General features: G+C 35.9%; 1 long non-coding RNA gene across 1 annotated transcript; it reads right to left on the reverse strand.

The window, feature by feature from the left end:
• Positions 1-12,641: 12,641 nt before the first annotated feature.
• LOC141487367 (uncharacterized) lies at positions 12,642-14,033 on the reverse strand. Its single transcript, XR_012468350.1, has 3 exons — positions 13,994-14,033; positions 13,777-13,876; positions 12,642-12,696 (listed from the first exon to the last, which is right to left on the reverse strand). It is a non-coding gene; the product is annotated as an uncharacterized lncRNA (long non-coding RNA).
• Positions 14,034-14,248: the final 215 nt, after the last annotated feature.

The raw sequence follows: 14,248 nt of genomic DNA on the forward strand, positions 1-14,248 counted from the left end.
TTCCTGCATACGCCATTGGCGATAAAACTGCGGCAATAGATTTTCAATTATTGAAACACACTTGCAGACCTACAGTGGAGAAAGTTGAGACTGGCCTGAACGAATTGTTCCTTCAGATGATTTGATCTCGATTGAAAGCCAAATTCTACACTTCATCTCTCTAAGGATTTTCCTACAGCCAACTGAAATTCATCATTCGTCTGTGAATTATTTGTCTTCTTCGCATGAAATGTTTCAGTTAATCAAAATCAAGGTTTAATCCTAGACTACTCAATATGCTTTCTTGACATTGGAATCAATATTCAAGTTCCGTAAAGGGCGTGTGCCTCGAGCCAGTTATTGGAAACTGTATGGGGGATTTCACCGAACATGACCAACAAACCAGAATTTAGATTGTATTCGCAAATTGTTTTAGGGTATTTATTCTATATCTTGTTTTGTGAATCACGTACTTTGAAATAATTTTTAATTGTATTATTCAGTGAAATTCAACAAACATATGAATCTATGCTAAATGTTTGCTTATTTTATTTTGCGACGGTTTGAGTCAATATATTCAGTGAATATATTGAACGCTGGTGTGATATAAACTTATCGCAGTTGAATATAGACAAATGTCATAAATTTACTTTTTTCCGTAATAACTTAGTTAGTTCAAGAATAGAATACAACTCCACAATTTGGAGCCCATCGAATAATGTGGATATTGATATGCTTGAAAGTGTTCAAAACAAGTTTTTCAGGTACTCTACATACAAACGGAAATAGTTAATATAATCACAAAACTATATTGGACATTCTTAACTCAAAAACTCTAGATCATAGAAGACTAGAATCGGATCCTACTCTGATTCACGAAATAATAATCAATAGTACTATTCATTTTGCAGAACTTGTTGAACTTGAATATGAATCCAAATACACTAAGATTGAGCAAACTGACCTATAGAAGTGATCACGGAATTATTGAGAAACTGTGTACAAAACTGAAAGACGAATTCTTTAGGCAAGACTGCCAATGAAATCGCCACTTTCACCAGTTGCAGCCAACTAATATATGAAGGGGTTTGAAACTCTGGCCATTGAGGTAGCCCACAGAAAGTCTGGTTGAGATATGTTCATTATATGGAACCATTGGAATACATAACTAGACACCTTTATGAAGCATATCAACAGCGTGATACTTTTCATCACTTGCACAATGGAGAAGGAAGATCACAGCAAATTGCCATTTTCAGAAGTATTGGTGAAGAGGACCGACACCAAGTGAGAAAAATCTGTATGTCGAAAAGCCACTCACATACGACAGTATTTGAACCACGAATACAACCATCATCAATCGACTGAAAGAGAAATGATCAAGACTCTAGTAGACCGTGCTTTCTGGTTCTGTAATAAGAAGCAAGTCGAGAAGGAACTAGCCATCATCAAAAATGATCTTCAAAGAAATGGTTAGTTACTCCAAAGTGATGAAACAGCGGATCACTTATTGTGTGCCGACTCCGCTGGGGACCTAATTAGGTTTTTAGAGGTCGGCAGAGTCGTACCCTTACCATCTGACCTGAAAAACCTACTAACACTATAAACTAATCGGCTTTGTTAAGAAACTGGGTTTATTTGGTCGAGTGTGAATAGACGAGAGTCACAGTAAACCCTTGTGGGTTTCAGTGGAGGGTCGAATAGACCCACCCACTTTGGTCCCGACCTAACACTTTGGCTAAAAGACAGAAAGCGCCTCCCAAGGGAGAGAAGCCGTCACAACCAGTGCTTGCACTTCCCTACATTGGAAGATTGTCGAAAACGATAATAATAATCTGTTTCATAACCGAAAACACTATACATAGCAGTCTCACGAATACCAGGCCATTAAACGCGAAATGCGATCCAATAATTGCATTCACCGGATACTCTGTGAAGCAGAAAATCCTTTATCGGTGAAACTAAGAGGTCATTGAAAGTCCGCATTGCACAAGAAACATACACAGCGAGAAGAAACTAGCAAAATAGCTGAGCATACTCGGACTCATCAACATAACATCAAGTGGTCCCAAGCTGAGATTACCCACAGAGAGTAACACTTGTTAGGGGGAAATTCAAAGAATCCGCATATATGTTGTTCAATAACGCATTCAGTCAAGCTAACGTAGATCATCTTATGGAAACCTATAATCAAGCGGAAAACGGCCAACTCCCGTCAAACGGTCAGCTCCAGATTAAGCGATGAGAGAGAAAAGAGGATAGGTGAAAGCACTAAAATAAATAAAGAAATAAATAAATAAGCAAATTCAAAATTCAAATAATTTCAATTCTCCATTGTATTGTTTTTTTCAGGGATTTCAAATCATTCTATATCATATTAAACAATGGAAATCTAAACTAATGACATATATATATTGGTTTGATATATTTCATAGATAGTACTGAAGAACAATAATCACATTCACATTGTACTGAATCAATCTTGAGAAAAGAAATTATTGATAGTAGGAATTCCTGTATAGATCTTTTCCACCCCTCCTGGCTCCCCCTGTGTGGAACATATATTTTTCACTGACAGATGTTCATCAAAAAGGCATCGTTATCCAATTTTCAGTTTGACTACTCGTTCACCACCATTTAAATATCGTAAGCGCAGTTATATTCAATCTTTTATATATATATTTCCCCTTCACGACAAGAGATAACATTTCATAACTCACCCGCCCTCCTGGAAAAACTGTTGATCTTTTCAATATATCCAAGGAATGATTGATGTAAGGAAAACATATTCCAACTACGCAAATATTTAATCTGTTGATATTAAGGGTGGAATATGCAATTCAGAAACGTGATTCATTCTCCTGCGTCATTCTTAGTCTTCTTAAAGTAATTAAATTTTGACTGATAACTCAATTATCCAGATGAGCTTGGAAAAGTTACTACTTGAGCCTTCTCGGAGCGTCGAACGAAGAAAACGCTGTAATATTTTCAGATTACAGCCATAATTTTCTTCGTTTTAAACCTCAAATGGGAAAAACTCTCGGTTATTTATACGGGCTGTGTCTCAGTGGTGTGCATTTAGGATCCAACCTGGAAATTCATATTCAGTGATTTTTTGGGGCCAAAACACAAGCACTACAGATAAATCCTCAAGGTGCTCTTAGAGCAGTGCCTGTGCGAGAATAACGATTCTCGCACATTGGATTCAAATCGCTGTGGATTGAATTCTTCTGGAAAAACGTTCTCAGCAACTATATTTTGCATAAACGCAGGTCTCCAAATGAAAGAGTTTTCAAACGGTGGAGTTCGAGGTGAAATGAGTTAAACCTCTAAATGATGGGCAGCCACAGCTTGTCGAATATTTCTGATATGTACCGCTCTTGGTAGAATCAAATGTGCTAAGTCCCTTGAACACTTCCCGTGAAAGTATCTGTAGAGGCACAAATCCCAACCTTCCTTCGATGTTTCAAACTATCAAGGTTGCAAGTCATGTTCGCGTCTCCAATCAGGCGAATGGCTCTTTTTTGTATGGAATTCAACAGCTTCAGGGTATGGTTAGTGGCGGAGCTCCATATATGAGAACAATACTTCAAAGAAGGTCTGATCTGAGCTTTAAAAAGATCAAAAGTTGCTGGGGTGTGTATAGTTTTTAAGTTCGGAATAGTGTAACTTTTGAGCAGCAGCCTTTGCAATTCCAGCGACATGCGACACCAATATGTCTTGGACATATTGGTGTCCATTTCAACCTCCAATAAACTGTCCTAACATTATTATATTCGGTTCAGAAAAATTCACTTTTTGATAACCGATACTTCGGTTTTTGTGGCATTGAATTGAACTTGCTGGAGAGCCATACACAAAAATGATCCGACAAGCCATAACATTGAAGTTTGGCCAGCAAACCCTCATGCCACACACGGTCAAAGGCCTCAGTAATATCAAGATCAACACCTCTTGACTCTTCATGATTCTCGATTGCGTTATTTCAAATATGGGTGACATACGACAGAAGATCGCCTCTTGATCTTTGTTTCCGAAAGCCCTATTGATGATCGCTCAAGATGCTGTGATATCAGTGATATTCCTGATAGCAAATCGACAGGTCCATTTTGAGAATACGTGAATGCAAGCAATCTGTCAACAAGAAGGAAAAACCCCTTCCGTTTAGGACAGACTGAAAAGTCTGAAAAATATTGGTTCGAGTTTTTTGGCGCACTTTTTAAGAACTATGACGTGCTATTAATCAGGACCAGACGTCTTGTTGATATTGAGCTGTTTCAAAATTCGCCTAACTATACGTTCTCAAAAAATAATTTCCGGCATTGTTGATTGTAGTGTGGGACTTTCTCAGAAAATCTACTGTGGACTGGGACGCAAATTATTCAGCTAGTAGATTTACTTTTTCTAAGGCTGTAGTTGAAGTTGAACCATACGCTTGTTTCGAAGATAACATTTCAAAAACTGTTTCTCTCAAACTATTTTTTTGTCGTGGTGATAGTTATTTCACCTGTATCGGGTCGATCTTATACAAAGAAGGATGTGACAATGCATGGAAAGTCTTTATGAAAATATATACAATTTCAACTTGAATATTTGCTCTTCCCTAAAATGCATTTATTAATTTTTTACAACTTGATCTAACGGTAATGGTTTGGACCCAGTTTCCATAGATTAAATGTGTTTTATCAGTTTCGCAAATGTTCTCTCATCAGTGGCAGTACCAAACTACGAGCCTTCACGCCGTTTAAGCAATACTATATCTATCCTATATATTTTTTGTTTTATTCTGTTCTCAAAGTCACACATCTTGTTACTTTCCTTGATGAAGTCTAGTTCCTAATGATTTACTTACCTACATTGCTCATTGACTTTCTTTACCAAAAATTAGGAAAGAATAGCATTGGGTCCTTTCATTTTATCTCAGGAGAATGTTTTCGTAATGATGGTTTTTCAAAAATATTTATAACTGAACTTTTTTTGGCGCATACGAAAGAAGAACCTGTAGACACCAGCCACTCGGGCTGACGAAACGTTAGGATGCAGTTCCAAACTAAGACGGCATTCAAACCCGAATGAAAATAGAAACATTGACAATGAAGTGTTGCTTGAATTCCAGATTCCAACTCTCATTTTTTTCAAGTCAATGAATTCAGTAAGCTAAACATCATACAGAACCATAAATCTAAGAAAAAAATTGGACCAAAACTTTATTATCAAGATAGTTTTCGAAAATCTTCACAAAAGTAAACTCTTCTTCAGTATGCGACACATAAAATACCTACTATGTATTCGGATAAGTCTGGAATTTAAGTCCATTATGTTTTGCAACAAAACCATTCCATAGACTTCAGTTCATTAATATTAGTTAGATAAGTTAACGACAATAGGCATCTACACACATCGGAAAAGTATAGGGATATTTTTAAAAATGGCAATAATTTTTTTTAGATCGCTTTAGGAAAAAAAAAGTTGACGGGTGATTATTAAACGAATGTAACTTACAACAAAATCTATTAAATGGTCAAAAATACTGAGTGCGCATATAAGCAAAACTAAAAAAAAATATGGCACTTCTTTGGCACCCCAAAAAAAACATAATACAAAAAAAATTGGAATCAATACAAAGTTTGGCCTCCACGCTGGTTTATTACGGCCCTACATCTATCGTGCATCGACAAAATGAGATTGTCAATGTCTTGTTGAGGTACATTTGTCCATTCAGCGATTAAAAGCTCTCCCAATTGAAACGTTGTGTGAATGTTCCCCATATGCGGAGTAATTCTTCGTTGGAGCATGTACCACACATGCTCGATGGGATTCAGGTCCGGTGATTGTGCTGGCCATGGCAATACATCAACTCCTTCGTTGGTGAACCAGTCAGTCACTAGACGTGCGACATGTGGACGAGCATTATCGTGCATTAGGTGAAAATTTTCACCAACAGCACCAGCAAACGGACGGACGATAGGTAGAATAATGGTGTCGAAGTACTGTCGAGCTGTGAGGGAGCGATTTGGAAAAACGAGATCGGTTCTGCCGCCGATCATGATTCCGCCCCATAGCATTACTGTACCACCTCTGTATGTGTGGACTTCCTGGACGTGTCTCAAACGTTCATTATTTCCAGGTCGTCTCCACAGTCTTACTCGACGAGAATCTGGATGAAATCCAAATCTGGATTCGTCTGTAAACAAAACTGTGGCCCAATCATTTGCATCCCAGTTTTGATGTTCTTGACACCACTCTAATCTTCTACCGCGATTGCCTCTCGACAAAGGTGGACATCTAAGTGGCCTTTTGTTGTGGAGATCTGCTTCATGCAGTCGATTTCTGACAGTATCACGACCAATGGTTACCTGGTGCGTCTGCTGCAACACGTTAACCAACTCAGGTGCTGTGATTGTCGGTTGTCTTCTTGCGGTTAAGACCGAAAATCGGTCTTGAACTGCAGTTGTAGCACGTCCTCGCCCTGGATGTTGTTCGGCTGGACTGCCAGTTTCACGAAAACGCCGCCACAATCGACTGATAACACTTTGGGAGACCCCCAAACGAAGAGCTACATCATTTTGTCGCATGCCACCTTGAAGAAGCCCTACAGCTCTATTCATCTCAGCCAATGGTAAGTGATGGCGTTCCATGTTAAAGCACAATATTTTCAGTTTAATTGCTGAGCAAGAACTGCATAGAATGTACAAACTCGACACTTTCAGATTATTCATTTTAGTCGAAAACCTACAGTTTGTAAAAAACTTGATAAAAGATTAGTTACCGTTTTTGCAGGCTTTGTTCAACCCATAGAAATCTACAGGGTGGTCGAGTGTACCAATTTAATCGAAATTGAATGACGGTGCTGAACCAATATCTAAAACTATATAGCTTGTTGAAATAATATTTTCACTCATCAGATTTACCTGACTAGTAGATAGGGCAACATTGTAAAATCAATTTTGGGACAATCACACCCAGGTACGTACCAAAGGTATCTACGCTATAAATAAGTACAAAATTATTTAGATTTAGTTCAATCTTCCTCTTGAAGATTATCACTTGGTGGTTGAAACACGTCTCGAAGTGTTTAAAATAACGGTTTGGTGTTGGGATAAAACTCCAGTAATATTCATTTCTACACCAAAGGTTCGAAAGAGTGCAATACAAATATTTTTATTATTTTTATACAGGCCGTTTCTTTTATCATGTGGTAACATTGTTAGGTTCTAAACCGTAACAGATACGAAGACGAATAAATGAGAAAAAAGGTAACTGTCATAGGGAACAATACAATGGTCGCAGAAAATTTACAGGGACTGTCGCTGTTCTTGAGTTACACGGGGAAAACCAAAAATGCTATTTTTCGTTTTTACATATTGGAATTGTCATTTTAGAGAATATCAAAAAATGGATAGGAAAAATGTTGTTGCATTGGAAGTGTACTGTGACGATGTAATAATAAATAGTCGATAAAACGATTAGTGTCAACAAGGCCACCATCAACTTTTTTCAATACGGATCTGTCTTTTTTGTTACAGATATTAATAGAGCGATAAATTAACAATCCAAGGGTATATCACATTCGATATTTTTATAGCGTTCAATTTGAAATAAACATCATCATCAGTGACAACGATCAAACAGAGAAACAATTCATTCTATCATGAACTTTTGGGAAAAATGAAAACAATACGGAAAATGAACTCGCCATCAGTCGCGTGGCCAAAAGGTACGCGATAGGTCGCGTGTTAGATTTCATCGAACGTGCTGTTAAAAAAATAACATTCTAAGTGGAAATTAAAAGGAAATGTTGCTCCAATACTCGAAAATAACAAATACACAGTGCAAAATCTTTTAATTAGCAACCACCTGAAGAAAACAATTTTACTAATTTTATAAGTACCAGTAATATTTTGAAATTCAATACTCAACACTTAATTATCTTCTTCGATGTTACAATCAGGATAGGTGAATACAGTAACAGCCGTGTGTTCATTGCAAATTGATTTTGCACATATTGTACATCGCCTTTTCGAAAACCTATTTGTGCGTACTGCGCAAAAATGTCATTGCGACATTGTAGCCGCAAATTATTCTGGAGCCATACTATCTGTGTTTTGTGTTGAGCGTTTTTTACACCAGCTAAATATAATATTCCCAAAAACGCATTCATTTCATCAAAATCGGTGGCAAGGCAATCTTTTTCTCTGCTAAAAAAGAGTCTCATCTTGTCAAGTTGTTTATTGGTGCAATTTGTTATATATAATTTCGTTTGGGAAATGAAGTTTTCAATAATATATTATTGTTCATGAATTTTTAGCAACTTGCTTCACACGAGGAAGCTGAGTAACTAAATTTTTGCAGGAAGTTTTTCGTGAATGTGGTTGCTTGTGGACCAACCAGTTACTTCCGTCTTTTCCTGTGTATACTAAATCGCTTGAATCACTAGAACAGACCTGCAATAATTCTTGATGTGTATCATTTCCGGAATATGATTGCTCTGAATCGGTGTTGTGTAAACTGTGCTCAGAACCTGCATCTTCATCGTTGAACTCTAGATCAGGATCATTTGATACTCCTGCTTCTTCTTCTTCTTCCAACATTATATCCCACACAGCTTGCGGCCGCTTTTGCTCTTTTTCGTACCACATTATACAATGTATAAATTCACAAAAACGAAATGTTTTTTTCACAATTCGATAAAATAATAACGAACGTATTTAGTCGCGAAGTTAGATTTTGTCTAACACAATATAAAATTTTCTACTATATAATCAGTCGCGTGTTATTTACTAGCTAACATTTGACCACTACCTTCTATCAACATGATTTATTCAAAACTGATCTTGCACTTCAAGAAATAATATAAATATGGTGGTTAGGTACATTTCTAAGAAAGCATACTTGAGCATACAAAGTCAAAGTAAAATTACTACAGTATACAGTGTGTTCTACGAAGTAAAAATGTCAGATGAAATCCAACAACGCGACCGATGGCGGGTTAAAGCTACATGGCGATCTACATGCTCAAATTGACGACCTCTTTGTTGAATGCACATAAATTGTCTGTTTCTGTGGCAATTTTTCAGCATGAAAGGTGTGCTACTAATATATGTATCTATCAGGTTTTGTTTGATATGCTCGATATCTGTACTTGGTGTTGAAAAACCTATATCCTTTATGTATCCCCAGACGAAAAAATCTCAAGGAGTAAAATCTGGGGATCGAGCTGGCCAGTTAATTGGTCCACTGTTTCCAATCCATTTTCTTGGGAATATTGCATCTGAATGTTCCCTTACTATTGCTGCATTATAGGAAGGAGCGCCGACCTGTTGAGAATATTGTATTTCATGGCGGATATACAGTGGCAATTCATCAAAGTAGCCATCGAATTCTTTGGATAGAAAATGAAGATACATCTCACTATTCGAATGATCATCATGGAAGAAAGGGCCATCGAATTCTTTGGATAGAAAATGAAGATACATCTCACTATTCGAATGATCATCATGGAAGAAAGGGCCAAGGATGTTTGTTCCCACAATTCTCAACCGAACTTTTATTCCCAACCTTTTTTGAAAATTGGTTTCCATAAGTAAATGATAATTTGTATTATTCTACCTATAATGGATATTTCTGTTAAACCAACTTATGTTGGTGAATTTTGATTCATCTGTCCATATAATTATTTTACAAATACTTCCAAAATCCCTATTTCTACGCCTTAACCACTTCGCAAGTCATATTCTACTTCCGTAATCCCTTTCATTGAGGTGATGAACTTTGCGTATCATGTGGTGGATTTTAAAGAAATTCCCATTTTGTGGGCAATTTCTCGTAATTGATTAGCATAATTTTTGTAACTTGCCAATCCTAAGTTTTCACTCTGTGAATTTTTATGTGGTAATATTTGCTGACCCATAACATTTATTTGATTCCTCACACTTTCAGTAACCACACATTTTCTTGTTTTCTTTTTGTCAAATGCACCACAGTCCCTCAAATTTCTTTCTAATCGTCTAAACATTTGATTGTTCGTAATACGACGATTCGGGTATAGCTCAATATACATATTCCTTGCCAAAAAAGGATTTCTAAATAGCATATCAGTACTTTCATCATCTGAATACATCTATGATATATTTATTAACGTCTGACAGTTCTCAACAGATATCAACAACGCATTCATTCTTCCTGGCACAGAAGCAAAACAAAGCCTAAGTGTTTAAGATGGTAAATGAATTGAGATGCTAGTTGATCATACCAAATTATACAACAATCGAATTTTTACCAAAAACTGATATTTTTGTTACTTCAAATAAGTCTTCAAAAATGTACAAAACGAAAGTGTACGGAATTTCATTATGTTAGGGTACCTACCTGTGGTATTTATTGTGTTGTCTGAATTATATTTCGAAGAAATCGAAAGAATTCACAAAATACGTAACGACAGGACCGTAATTTAAAATTGTTGTCACTGATGATGGTACTCATTTCAATTAAATCGCTAAACAAATATCAAATGTGAATTTATTGCTTCATCAATATCTGTAATGAAAAAGATAGGTCCGTATTCAAAAAAAAAAGTTGATGGTGTTCACATTGATACGAAACGGTTTATCGACTCGTTCGATTGATGACATATTTATTTTGTAGAAATTCATGTTGAATATAGAATTAAGAAATACTTTTGTTCAGTTTCTACTGTGTTTATTTATTCGTTACGACCGGTTTCGGCTTATAAGGCCATTTTCAAGTAACTCGACTATCATCGACTATTAATCATTACATCGTCATAGTACTCTTTGAGTACAATAACATTTTCTGTTTCCATTTTGTTAATTCTCCGAAATAACAATTTCATTCGAAAAAAACAGAAAACAGCATTTTTGGTTTTCCCCGTATAATTCGAGAAGGGTGAGAGTCTCCGTTAATTTTCTACGGCCGTTGAAAAGTACAGATTACTTGATATTCTTTGAATAATTATGGTTTTACCTTCACTGGCCACTTCACAATTTCACACTAGTCCTCTGTGTGTGTTTTATCTCCTACTTTATCTGTGACACATGTGTGATGATTCGTTACCTTCAGAGATTGTCGCAGGGTAATCTACCAATACGAGTAAGACCATTTCTTGGAGCCCAAAGAGATGCAAATGCGACATAAATTACAGGTAACTGCATTCATAAGAGCCTTATTGGATCGCTCCGTGTCTGAAAGGCACAGTCGTGGTGCTCTCGTTAATCCCGAGTCGGAGTTTCGCCTCGCATTATCCGCATTATCGCCTGCATCCATATGAAGAAATTAAGACGAAGCTTTAAAACAATTTAGCCGTTTACACGTAGGTGGTTGGGATGAACGGTGGCGGTTTTGCCGCGGATATATAAAATTATAATGAGGATGGCTGTTTCAAGAACAATTCAGACAGGAAGTAGTGCGAAAGTTTCGTATTAATTCAGCGCTCGGTAATTGCTGAGAAGGATGTGGAAACGCTGAAAATTATAACTGTTAGTTACAGGGATTTTCATTAAAATATATTAACGAGAACTTCAAGTATGGTATTCTCTTTGATAATTATTCTCTGAGCCAAAAGCGGGGTGAGGGATGCATTACAAGAAGTGGAAATGATATTGAAAGGAATATTTCGTCGCCTGTGACGTTTAACCAATTGTCAGGTTTTATAAGGTCCAAATCAAAAAGTTATAGTCATGTTGGTTTATATCGTCATTCAAAATCTTCCGAACTTCTACTTTCTTCTGTTCTTGTCTATATGGTTCAATTCAGTTCCATTCACTTTCATATCTGGTGAATGAAATATTTGTTGAAATAATTCTTGATGGTTGAATTATTTTGAAAATAGTCTAATGAACCGAAACCGGTTGTAATAAATGATAATCTTAGTAGAAATTAGACAAAAGTTATTTTCTCAAATGGTTTCATATCGTACATAAATCAACCTACAAGAGTTACAGAAAACACAAAATCTATAATTGATCATATATTTGTCCGAATGAAAAACAGTATAAAAAACGAAACCGAAATCGAACCCGTGATATTTCGAACTGACATGACAGACCACTTCACACAATAACAAATCTGAAAATACAGAAAATGATGTCAGAATTACCAACGTAAATTGTGAAAAATTGAAAAGTTTTCTTATAAATGAAACATGGGATGACGTTCTAATATCAAATGAATCCCAAACAGCGTATCAACTGTTCATCGACAAGTTAAATTATTACATAACAAATTCAAGTAAAGTAAGAATCATAAATAATAAAAAGTATGAAAAAATCAAACCGTGGATTACCTTAGGTCTCATCACATCTATTAAACGCAGGGATCTTATGAAAAAAAACTAATCTAAAACCACACTGTCGAAAACGAGAGAAACTACAAAGAATTTCGAAATAAACTCAATGCTTCAATTAAAAAATTAAAAAATGAATTTTATCAGCACAAAATAGAGGAAGCTGAAAGACAATAAAAAAATATGGAATGTCATAAATGATATAACTGGTCGCAATAAGAAAAAGAACAATATGCAAATAGAAGACACACCATTGAAAAATAAAACTGGAAATATGATAACAAGCAACAAAGAAAAAGTCAACATATTTAATATTTTTTACACCAATCTCGGTATCAATATGTCAGAAAAAATTCACAAAATGAATTCAGCCAGACACTCCTTAGCAAGAAATGATTCAACCATATATTTAGAACCTGCAACAAAAAAATGAAATCATTATTCAGATATCTAAACTGGAAAATAATTGTTCTTCAGGTCCAGACAAACTCTCAGTTAAAACCATAAAATACATTCATGAATTCATTTTATCCCCGCTAGTACACATAATTAATCTATGCTTATCAAGTGGAAAAATTCCACAGAAATGGAAAGAGTTTCTCATCACTCCAATTTTCAAATCAGGTGACCGTCGTGAACCAAGTAATTATAGACCAATATCTGTTATGAACAACTTAGCAAAAATATTTGAACAGGTGGTAAAAAAAAAGACTGTTGGATTTTTTTCACAAACATAATGTCATCACTGATAGGCAATATGGTTTTGTGCAGAACTCAAACACTGAGAATGCTGTAGTGGATTTCCTGGAGGAGACAGTCGGGGCCTTGCACAAATCGATGAAATGCGTTGCAGTATTCCTCGACCTTGCCAAGGCCTTCGACACAGTTTCTCACGAAATTTTACTCAATAAGCTGCACCATTACGGTATACGTGGTCTGTCGGCTGACCTTATGACTGATTACCTAACAAGTAGAGTACAACAGGTAAAAGTTGGACAAGAAATAAGTAACGTTTCAAAAGTGAAAATCGGTGTACCACAGGGGACAGTATTAGGACCGATACTGTTCCTTGTGTACATGAATGATATTACAAGAATTAATGGATTTAAAGGACACTATTTTTGTTATGCAGATGATACAGCTCTGATCTTCACAGGAGAAACTTGGGAGGAAGTAAAAGAAACTACTGAGACTGACTTGCAAAAAATACACGACTGGCTTAACTTAAACAAACTCACCCTGAATATTGAAAAAACAAAATTTCTCACATTTACGCCAACAGTCACTACCCAACCAAAAAATATTCTGATACAATTACACATCACAAACTGTCATAAGATCGATTGCACATGTTCCATAGTAAAAAAAGTGAAAAAAATCAAATATTTAGGAGTAGTCTTAGATCAATGCACGCGCTGGTCAGATCACATCACAAATGTTAATAACCGTTTAAGAGTCTTGATGCACAGTTTTTATATCCTGAGAGACGTACTTACCAGAAGAAATCTCCTTTTACTTTACAATTCCCTAGCTGAATCTGTAATGACCTACTGTATTACAGCATGGGGTGGGGCCTTCAATACTACACTTGATTCTCTATAAAAAACACAAAATATTCTTCTTAGAATTATTCTAAAAAAAAAAAAACGATATTCCACTGACATGCTATACCAAGAATCACAGGTCTTGAATATAAAACTGTTATTTACTCACCAGTGTTTAAAAAGAATGTACATCAGACACGAAACATCTTACCAGAGAAAAACTGGAATAACAAGGTTTACTAGTAATTTGAATCTCAGTATACAACTTTCCAGAAAATCTTTAACGCAAAGATCTTTCTTTTTCTTCGGCCCTAAATTCTTCAACTGCATTCCGATTGAATTGAAATGTATTCGAAAACTAGAACAATTCAAAAAAGAAACAAAGAAACAATTTCCAAACAAATTTTATAATATAATGAATAAT

This window comes from Leptinotarsa decemlineata, unplaced genomic scaffold, assembly GCF_025532065.1.
Source record: "Leptinotarsa decemlineata unplaced genomic scaffold, Ldec_3_MD MMD2_tig00078422_RagTag_RagTag, whole genome shotgun sequence".
Lineage (NCBI taxonomy): Eukaryota > Metazoa > Arthropoda > Insecta > Coleoptera > Chrysomelidae > Leptinotarsa > Leptinotarsa decemlineata.